The sequence below is a fragment of the Macrobrachium nipponense genome, chromosome 12 (genome assembly GCF_015104395.2).
Source record: "Macrobrachium nipponense isolate FS-2020 chromosome 12, ASM1510439v2, whole genome shotgun sequence".
Lineage (NCBI taxonomy): Eukaryota > Metazoa > Arthropoda > Malacostraca > Decapoda > Palaemonidae > Macrobrachium > Macrobrachium nipponense.
Genome location: NC_087205.1, coordinates 62,070,491 through 62,082,114, shown reverse-complemented (window position 1 = coordinate 62,082,114; position 11,624 = coordinate 62,070,491).

The window sequence follows — 11,624 nt, the reverse complement described above, 5'->3', positions numbered from 1 at the left end:
ACGTTGAATTATAGTCAGTCACTTAAGGACTTGATAAGATTACATGTAAGACGGTGTGGTATTGTGATGAAGTTGTAAATGAAAAACCTCTCTTTATGAAAAGCTAAGCTCGAGAATTTATAGAGCTTAAACATAACGTAAACAAAACTAACCAAAATTTTACCAATTTTGGACGGACGAGGCAAAACAGAATTCTGCAGAAATTATAGGAAGGAATACTCCACACAAGGTGAATCTCAACTTACTGTTCCGACTTGGAGAGTTCTATCAGATTTGGCTTACGTCAGTGGCTTGGGTCATGGCTGCTTCCCGATAAATCCGTACCTACAATAAAGAAAGAAAAATAAAAAAAATTTCATCAACAGACGTGAGCTGTGGCAAACAACTTCTGTTTTGTGGATACTGACACATTAAAGAATTAGATCTGGCTCTGAATACTTAAATTCAAAAGTAAATTACATATTTTCTTTATTCTATGATGCAAAGAAGCCATTTCCTTTTTCATCTATAAAATTCTGGAAATATTACATCAGCTTTTTAATTAGCCACGCCATAGACTTAAAACTACATGTAAACAGGTGTGGATGACATTTAAAATTACATTTAATTAAACTCTCTTCTTACCGAATAGATTTCACCTGGTAAAATATGAACTTACTAATGAAAATTTAGAGGCTGAAAGTTAACTTTTATTATGACTGTATCTTGTAGTACAGAAAATTTAATAAAAGATTAAATTTAATAACGTCATTAAATGAAAAGACGATCTAGCTTGTTATCAATTCCTATTTATCTTATGAAATCATTTTTATTGTGTCCCTCTAAAGGAAGGTTTGAATTTTTTATCTGAATTTTTCTTATGAATAATCTGCTACATTTCATTTATAGTTAGTTACACTGAGTAGTCAGTATTTCGCAGCTGCGTTCAAGGACTCTGGGCGACTGATGCCAGGACAACTCATTTCCGGAAAACTCATATCGGACAATACTCATACGTGGGCCATTGATATCTAGGGCTACTGATATATAGGACAAATCATAGTTATTGATAGAGTGAATAGGCAAGTTTTTAGTTTATAGGCGTAGCATTGATCATTTCACTCTTTACTTTCACTAGGATCCTTTAAATTTCATAGTTCACGCTAGTTACTGTTCGTCCTGCAAACAACTCACAAACGGTCGTCGAAGCTTTTCAACGAAAGTGTTTCATTTTTATATTTTGTACTTGTCAAGTCATTTGGCTTTGTACTTGTCAGCTTTTCTTTAGTCCTTACAATGCCATATTATATAAAATCTTAGCGAGGAGCTAATAATAATGCTTGTGGCTGATAACATGTGGCTGATAACAACTACGTATATAATTTCCACAGACAGAATGCAGATGAATCAAGAAAAGTATGGCTATGTGAAGTAAAGATGTGCAGGGCGCTCGTTCAGACGATGGCTGAGGAGGACCCATTAGAAATCGTTTCTTCATCAGGGAATCACTTCCACAGCACTGCACCGATGCAGATAAAGTGAAATTGAGAATTTGCCCTCGGTTTTATAAAAGACAAAGCCTTGTCATCACAAGAGACTGCGAGAATTGTGACTGCGGCAGAATATTCTCTGTAAGATGAGGCGTTAGATGGACTGCCAGCAACATCACGTGTGTCACGAATTATTCGTCGGTGGCGACTGCAGAATAGTAGCGCTTCCCAATTCCAGGGGTGTGCAACGTTTTCAGATGAAGGGCCACTATAGTAGATTCACATCAACCGTGCATTTGATGTCTAGTCCAGTCCCTTACGACGCTCATGATTGGCCGCTGATAAGCCAATCACAGGGCTGGAAACTCTCAGTCTCTCTCGAGAGTTCAATAGGCGGGATATATGTTCCACCTTTCCTGAAAGACGTATCCCTCAGGAGAGGTGGAACATAGATCATACCCATGTGAACTCTCTCGAGAAACTGAGAGTTTCCAGCCCTGTGGTTGGCTTATCAACAGCCAATCAGGAACGTCGTAAGGGACGGGCCTAGACATCAAATGCACGGTTGATGTGAATCTATTACTGTAGTCAAGAATCTCAAGTGATGGAGGGCCGCACATCGGGGTGTTAGAAAGACGGCGTCAGTAAAAAACCAACTGCAAAATGAGTCTCGTATTTATTCCTTATGGAAAACATTCTGTAGTAGTTACAAAAAGGCTTCACAGGACATGAGAATGTAATACATAATACAACACTTATAAAAATATCCTCCTATGAACTATGACATAGTTCGACGAAACGAGAGTTTAAGGAATTTAAGTAATTAGGGTTTAGTGAATTTTCAGCTTGGCAGTTGGCCCCAAGGGCCACACTGTAAGATATTTATTTCTGAAAGGTCGGGCCGCACTGAAAGTTCTTGAGGGCCGCAGGTTGCCCAGGCCTGGTCCAAAGTTTCTTTTGCTGAGAAAGCGTTCCATATGGTACTAATCTCACCTTTATGTGGTAGCACCATCCTCATTATATGTTTATATTGTTATATCTTATATGGTTCATATTCTTATTGTTATTCTTCTCATGACTTCAACCTTGCATTATGATAACACACACATACATACATACTTACATACACTTTTATATATACAATTATGAAACATGCTACAGGGATGTAGGAGTAAGTTCAAGCTACTTGCAGATGACCCCCAATTTTCGTTTTCACATAATCGATATTTACGATACAAATGAGATGATAAATGATGTCATCACCAGAGTAAGGAATGGGTTACATTCAAGCAGCTGAAATGAAATGAAAATAAAACTTTGTTTATGTCGGTAGGAATGAAAAAAAAAAAGAAATAAGAAACCTTTGTGGTTTTCGGCTTAATATAAATAGAAATATAGGCTCGATCTCTTACAAAGTAGTACCTGACTTAGGTGTGCTACTAGACTGTTATTTGTCTCTTAGTGCTCAAATTAAAAATGTTGCAAGGGTACTGCACATCATCTTAGAAATATTTCCTTTGTTAAAAAATATACTGGAGAGTGTTCTATAAAAAAAGGTTTTGATTAGTTGTGTCGTAAATTGGGAAGACAACTGCAGAAAATACTCTACCTAAGATGCAGCTAAATACTCAGTCCTAAATAGAGCGCCAAGACTAATAAAAGGTCTTGCGCCACATGACAGCACTTAGCCCGGATTGTTTGAGTTTCACTGGTTCCCCATCAAAGCTAGAATTATGTGTAAAAAATGAGAAATGAATCACCAAGCTATCATGACTTTGTGTCCAAAATATTTGCATGGCTTGCTGCATATAACACATACACCTAATGCATGGAGTCATCACAAGGATAGGTATAGATGGACTCAAGATATTTGAGCCAAAATGCAGTTCGGAAGTGGGCTTTAGAAACTTTAAATCTTTCCTTAAAGACTATACAATAAGCTCCAACTTGGTATCAGGAATACTGAAAATATCAAGTCGTTCAAGAAAAAATAAAAGAATACTTTTTTCTGAGCGCGATGACAGTGTGGATTTGACAATTAATTGGGAGTATGCAAGCAAATACATAAAGCAATAATCTGAGAATGTGTCTGCACCATTGTGTATGTGACGAGTTCGGAAGTTTCTCATAGTGCTTTCGGTGGAGTGGGATATTAGGAAAAAGTAGTAATATTGTTTTTACTGCGTGACTACGTGATATACCGAAGAATATTCAATGTCTTGTTTGGTAAGTTATTGATAAAAATTTTCCGTTATGATACACAGGGTAATTTTATCAGGAACTGGGAAGTCATAAAACGAAGAATTAGTCAATTAGCATGAAAGCACCAACAAATTCCTTGAAAGTTTCCTCTTAAACAAAATCAAGGACATCGTAGTACTCTTCCGCATAAATCGTCCAAGTTTCAAGACGGTGAATCCATGGTCCTTGTTGGCGATGCCAACAGCACCGGGGTTCCCTGAGTCTGCAAGCAAATCCTCTTCCTCTAGTTAGCCTGCGACTCTGGATCTGGAACGGTGAAGTCCATTATTCGGCAAGTATTTTGTTCCGTTTCGCGTTACCTGACAGCCGGTAGTAATTCCATGTCGGTTGATCTTTCTGTTGGATTTCTTTATCGGAATAGTCTACGTTTCACTGTGGCGAGTCTCCCAGGCTCTGCAAAGAATAAGTTTTATTATGACGTTCATGTTATACTATCTTTCCTAACTATTTTCGATACGAGTTTATATTTTTTATCAAATATGTTGATAGGTATTACTAGAAGGAATGGTTTGTTGTAACATTATCGCAAGGGTTCATGGCTATGGGTAATTTTAATTGCTTGTTGCAGCAGGCTTATTGTTTTTTGAACAAGCTTTTAAAGTTTTGACTTAAAAGCTTTAGGTTAGTCTAAATGGACATTTCAAGTATTTCCTGTTAGGCGTTTCTTTTTTAATTTTGCTGTACAGATGTGAACATACTGCAATTTGTGGGACAGCTTTTGAATATTTGGTTTAAAGTTTTTTTTTTCTAAGTTTTAGTGAACATAGTATTACTTGTCCTATTCTTCGCTTTGACTATAAAACTTCATTTACTCTGCAGTACAAAAATATCTGAGGGGAGATTACATGGTAAGTGAAGCTTAGTACTTTATTTACAATGTACGTGGGAATGAAGTACCTGATAAAATCTTTGTAATGCCTTTCTATTCTCTATTTTCAAAGCTTCATATCTTCTATCTTGTAAGATTTAATTAGTTATTTGTATTTTATCAAAGCAAATCCATATTCTGCTACAACTCTTAAGCTTAAATTTCTTTCAGATTGTGACATCTAGAACATTTCTACCAAGGCAAGAAAGAAAGGCTTAACATAAGTATTCCTGTTTAATCCAGCTTTTCTTCAAGGTCATTTGCCCAAATGTCTCTCTCTCTCTTTCTCTCTTTGTGGACCGTTTTAGTAACTTTTCATTTTTCATTCGAATACCCCTCCCTCTTCTCACTAAAAACAACGTCCAACGGAGAGAGAGAGAGAAGGACAGAGGAAGGACGAGAGAGAGAGAGAGAGAGAGAGAGGTATTCGAATAAAAATGAAATGTTACTAAAATGGTCTAAGAGAGAGAGAAACTTCATTTTTATTCGAATACCTCTCTCTCTCTCTCTCTCTCTGCTGAGGCGATCTCTTTGCTGAGTCGCCTGTTTGTACTAGTTTCCGGATGTATAGCCCTATCTTTGCTAGGAGGGTATGGAATCGGTGGCCATGATGGAATGTACAGACACTCATTCTCATAGTTTCTTAATCATGTTCATAAGCATATTGTAGTCACGTACTATTGCTGTATGGCTCCCGTTAACATCTCTCCTATTTAGCCAATCTTAGCACAACAGTTTTTGAGCAATACTAGCCACCATGTTTTTCGTACGACACTCGACAGTGTACTGGTATCGTCAACTCTGCCGTGTGGACAACACTCACGGGTAAGCCAAGCAGAATTTGCCCACCGAACGCGCGCCAGTGCCACGGCGATCACGCCCGCTCGTTGTTGTTGTTGTTGGAGTATTAAGCTGGCTTTATGCCAGCACGGGCTTTAGCTAATGAGCAGCCCGTAGGTCATTTGAATTATTTTTAGGTGCATTGGTGATTTAAGGATATGAGGCGATCTTTTTATTTATGATTTCTATGGAATATGCAGGTGGAATGTTATGAATTCAAAGGTAGGGTGAATAGGCGAGGTTACAAACCCCTTTAAACCCTAAGGTACCCATTAGCAGAAGATAAAGATCGATAGTAGCAAGTCCTGGCGAGTCAGAGATGGCCAGTAAGGAAATCGAAAAATTTATCCTCGTAGAAAAACTGAAAAAAAAAGCACACAACTCTGGAGTTCAAGTACCATATTTCACTTTACGATAATAGAAAAAAAAAGGGCCGATCGTTAGCAATAGAGAATCGACGAGAGAAAAACGAAATATTATCAGTTTTAGAAACATGATAACAAAAGTAAGCGACAGTTTAAGCGGTAGTTTGAGTGACAGTTGAAATATTCGGTCGTTAGACGTGAGGCGGCCGAAAAACGGAAGGGAAAGGAGGATTGTTAAGTATTAGAAAAAGCAGTTAATGCTACAAACAGCACTCTCGTGAAACGGTGGCATTTATTCCTGAGTTTTGAATCTATGCTCTTCTGTGAGGAGATCATCTGGAAGACTGATCTCTAGGTCCAACAGTTCGTGGACGACCTCAGAGAACAGTTTATGATCATTGCTATTGTCAATTTTGTCATTATTGTAGATGGCTCTATGTAAAAATGAAATAGACTCCTCGTAGGTCAGCAGGAACTTTCTGGTTTGGTATTGTCCTACGAGGATGTAGTCGCTTCCAACGTTCACGGTTCTGAGTTCTGGTTTGTAGGTCTGAGTTTGGTTATTTATCTTAGCTATGAACTCCTCTGTTTGTGTTCCTGCTTCTTTAAACAAAACGGGAGCTACAGCCGGTGTCTCTGTCTGCATCTCTTCTTCAACTGCGTCTTCTTCTGTCTGGGTTCCTGCTTCGGCACGAGCAGGAATCGACGTCGTCGGCGATGCAATCTTTCGGGGGGTGACCTGAGGGGTTGGGCTTGGGGGAATATCCGTAGGGGGAGGAGGTAGAGGGGCGGGAATTTGGCGGTAAGAAGGTGAGGGGGTGGGGATGTAGTGCCGAGATTGAGGAGGTTGGGAGGAAGGTTGAGTGGTTTGTGGTGCAGGGGGTAGGTTCGTTCTTGGATCGAACCTGGGGTTGCTTGGAGGTTTCCTGGGCGGTGATGATTGTCGAGGCCTTGCAGGTGGAGGATGGATGCCCTTCGCCTTCCAAATCCTCTGCAGTCTGACTGGACATCCCTTAAACCAATTATGATTTTGCTGGCTGCAGTTTGGGTAGCGGGCAACTGTGTGGCCCCTTTCCTTATATTTCTTTAAACACTTCTGTTTGGTGTTTCAAGCTACACACTCCACAGATGTGTTCTGATTTGCACTCATTTTTATGGTGGCCAAACCTCTGACACTTGAAGCATCTTAGAGGCTCTGGCACGAAGGTTTCGGTCTCGTAAGTGCCTAAAATTCCAAGGCTGACCCTGGCCGGAATTTGGCCCTTAACCCATTATGTATATCCCAGCGTCCTCATTTGAGGACACACATTTCAACAATTTTTTTTATCCTTTTCTCTTATCTATTCATTACATTTGAATAAATCTATGCATAAATTATATCATATTACACCCCATGAAAGTTTTTTTTATATGTATTAAGAATTTTATAGGTCTTTTATGAACAACCAAACTTGCACTAAAATTTTCTCTAATCCTATCATAATTTCAAGTATCTTTTTCCAAGTTATAACAATTAATTTGAAATAAATTTCATAAAGTATAGTAAATTAATGAATTACTCAACCATTCTAAGTAAAAATTGTGTATTATAAAGCAAATGAAGTTGTTCATAATTGACTTTGAAAATTGCGTCCTCAAATGAGGACGCTGGGATGAAGGGGTATAAATCATGTTCAAACCTATCAAAGTATGCGGGACCTGAACTTACTGATTTGCCTCGATTTTTTTCTCAGATTCGTTCTTATCTCTTTGTGATCACACTCAATAAGAGAATATCCATTCATGGTAAATATTGTTTTGTTAATATTCAAAATATTTCTTGAAAAAGTTTTGGAGAACTCTTTCTATCTCTCTCTCTCTCTCTCTCTCTTTCTTTATATATATATATATATATATATATATATATATATATATATATATATATATATATATATATATATATATATATATATATATATATATATATATTATATATATATATATATATATATATATATATATATATATATAAATTTCTAATTTTGAAGATTGTGCATTTCTGTGATAATGCTGATGCATCCAATAATAAATGGGATAAAGGATTCAAAGTAAGAAGCTTGATTTCGAAGCTTTAGAAATCCTTGACTCAAAATGCAGCATTTTGGGAATGCATTAGTGTTGATGAAATCATGGGCATAACTAACTGAAACAATTTATCCAGGTGAAACCTGTAAGGTTTGGATATAAACTTTTGGCGCTTTGTGGGACCTTGGGTTACTGATCTAATTTTGATCTTTACCGAGGTAAGAATCCCCAACAAGAGCAGGATGTTGCTTTAGCACTGGGTTCAAAAGTTGTTTTGAAAATGCTTGATACTGTAGCTGATCCAAAATCTCATACTGTCTTTTTTTATAATTATTTTACTGAATATGAAGTATTAGTCCACCTATGAAGTACTAGGTTTCAAGCATTGTGAAATTTGTTAGAAAAACTGTACATTGAAATCAGCTCATGGGATGAAAAAAAGAATCAAGAGGCTCACATGACTACAGGTTTGACACCAGTGAAGACGTAGTACTGATGGTAAAATGGCTAGATAACAAATGTGAAATTTGGAACTAATTACGACACTAGAATCCCTTGCAAAGGTACAGCGTTGGGTGAAGTCATCAAAGTCAAAAGGAAGCGCTCCTCAACCAAATGCAATTTTCAACTATAACAAATGCATGGGTATTGTAGTATACCATGATTGGTTGGTAGGGAAATATTCTGTTTCTATTCGAGGCATTGGTGCACCAAGGACATGGTAGCATACAGCTGAGTTTATTAGATTTCAAAAGGGTAATTTCTAAAGCTCACTTGAAGTTGGCTTGCATGGAAGGCTTAGTAGGAAGACCTTGTGGTACTTTACACTCATATACAAGTTTTACTGATGTTCGGTATGATGGTAAAGACCATTTTATTGAAAAACGCAACAGTCAACAATGGTGTTTGAACAAAACATATACAGCAGATCTAGGGACCTCTTGCCCTAAATGTAATGTGACTCTTTGTATTGAATGTCTCAGCTCTTATCATAAAATAAAATAAATTCATAAGGTATTGCAATAAAAAATAAAAGTAAATTTGGCTTATAAAATTACATTTTTTCAGCTAGAATACTAAATGAGAATTCAAAACATTCAACTAGACTGATAATATGTATTTGTTTATCTTTACTTACAAATAAGATACTTTATTTAGGAAATATAAACCTAACACCCATTGTCCCATTGTCCTCAATTGAGGACAGCTTGAAAACGTGATTTTATACCCCTTTATCCCAGCGTCCTCATTTGAGGACAGCTTATTGTAATCTTACCATTAGAAATAGATTTTTTATTTCTACTTCATATGTATTCTTAACCCTTAAATATATAATATTTTGCAAAAAATTCCAGAATTTCATAAAATACAAAAGTTGGGATTTAATGGGTTAAAAGTTGCCTCTATTTTCAGTGTTTCCTGTCCGTCCTTGGCTGTACATCTCTTGGCGTCCATGATGTTGGGCACCTGGAGGACTCGATCGATTGTAATATATTTGGGGACTTTGCAAATCATCCCCTTGCTGATTTTTGTAGCAGGATCGAGCAGCAGGCACAGGTTGTCGTTCTTGAGGAGGTCTGCAGATTTCTGGTCCTTGGAGTAATGATGAATTCTCCCTTTAGGTTCGGTCTTGCTGTGAGGTTGGCTCCTGGATACTTCTTCTCAAGGGCCCGGACTGCAGTATATGAAGTCTGGCCCTCGATTGTGACAGCTTTAAACTTCGGAAGTGTCGGGAAATCCACGTAACTCGCTGTGTTCGGTGCCGATGTGGTAGGGAGTTGGTTATTATTGGTCGAAATTGGTGGCAAAATCTTCTTCTGTTTCTTCTTCTTCTTCTTCCTTACTGTAGCGAAGCCTTGCTCGTCCTCCAAGGGCGGGTCCTCCCTGGTATTACCGGGCGAAAGGGGTCTCTTCGAGGCCATATTTGTCAAAAATAAAGGTTTATTTTGGAGAGAGTGATGGCGCAAGGATGACTAACATGTTACGTTCTGATGCCCGCTCGCCTGTCTGGACGGGCTTTAGCGTGTATTTGGGTGTATATATTTTGCATTTATATATTCAAATTGATACGTTAATTGCTTACGTTAATTTGTTTATGTATGATCGAGTTGCCTAATCCATTGGCTTTTCTTTATTTGCTTGCATACTAGATGCCAAGTCATGCTCAAGTTACAAATATCCATGATAAAACTGTCCTTTTAATTTTCATTTTATGGGGACCCTATGATAACGTACGTCTGGCAGTGTCGTACCTTCAGTACTTGCCTGAGATCACCAGGAACCGACTGGCGATTTCGCTCACCACGGGCACGACCATTTCACTGGTTTGCTCGGTACAAGGTCCTTTAAATATACTCGGAGTATATTTAAAGGACCTTGGCTCGGTATATGAGCCCGATCGCCCCGATGACATGCTTGGCATCCGATCAGGCCCGTTCATCGCGAAATGATGCCTTTACGCCTCTCTAACCTATCTACCTACCTCTCAATATACTTTTCAGAGCTGAATGACCTTATAGGTTCCAGTGCTTGGCCTTTTTTCATAATAACACTATTCTTTAACTTTTCTTTCATTGTTGATGTTATAACACCGCTGGAATTTGTAAGGACTTGTTTTTTTATGACTATTGATAAGTAGCAGCATAATTATTCCCGAACCTTCTGAACTCTGACGTGGCTCTGCGGCCATTCTCACGTTATTACCTGATGACGCTAAACGGCCACAAGAAATATGAGTGAATGTTTGCTTTTGATCTGTGTTAATATGGTAACTGTCAGATATGTTTAAATTTTTTACTCTGCTATATTGTTTTTAAAAAGGACAACCTTCACTAACTTAACGCAGACATCTTTGATACAATAAGAATATAAGAACTGTAACGTTAACTTCGGGCTACGACTGAATAGACCTCGTAATAACGGCGGTAAATGATCAGTTTTGCAATTCCTTGATTTTTAATACTGTAGAAATGCACTAAAATCTCTTTATGTAATATGGTCGTATACTAGGTTAAGAAGGAAAGAAGATTCTAAGAGGAGTTTTTGATGTGTGTATTTGATATACTAGCAAACTGACCCATCTACGATGGGTGATAAAATACGGGTGCAGAAGTGAAAAATTTATATGTACTATTTGTTCAGCAATATTAAAATAAGGGCGATTTTTATACATACCTACTACAGAACCTCTTTGTACACAATATTATCAGTTTGTCCACAAACTGATAATATTGTTTGCAGTGAATGAGAAGGCCAGGTTGATGGGAAACTGTCCTCGCCGTAACTGGAACGGAAACTGGTTTTCCGAAGGCATCAGAGGAATCCGGGGGATGAACAGACATTTGCCGGTGTGAGGGCCCATTGCTATCGATACTTCGATGACGTGGGAGTTTAGCTCCATAACAATGTACCTTGTTCCGTTGCAATGTCCATTGGCAGGATCGAAATTCCGAAGCAACATTACCGGGCAGTACTTCTTCAACGTTATTTTGTGCATTGGCAGTCCCGATGGATTTAAGTTATTCAAAAAATCTTGCAGATATTGATGATAATTTTCTTCTTCTATTGTGTTTGAGCTGAAATATTCACGACTTTCTCCGGGGAAGTTGTACAGAAATTATGTATGAAAAATCGTAAAGTAACTAAGTCTATGGGAATAACCAGCCTGGTTTCACGGCCAGAAACAGCTCCGTTTCAGGGAATCCCTTCTCACCCCCCCCACCCCCTACAAAGGAGGGGGGTAGGTTGGATGAAACC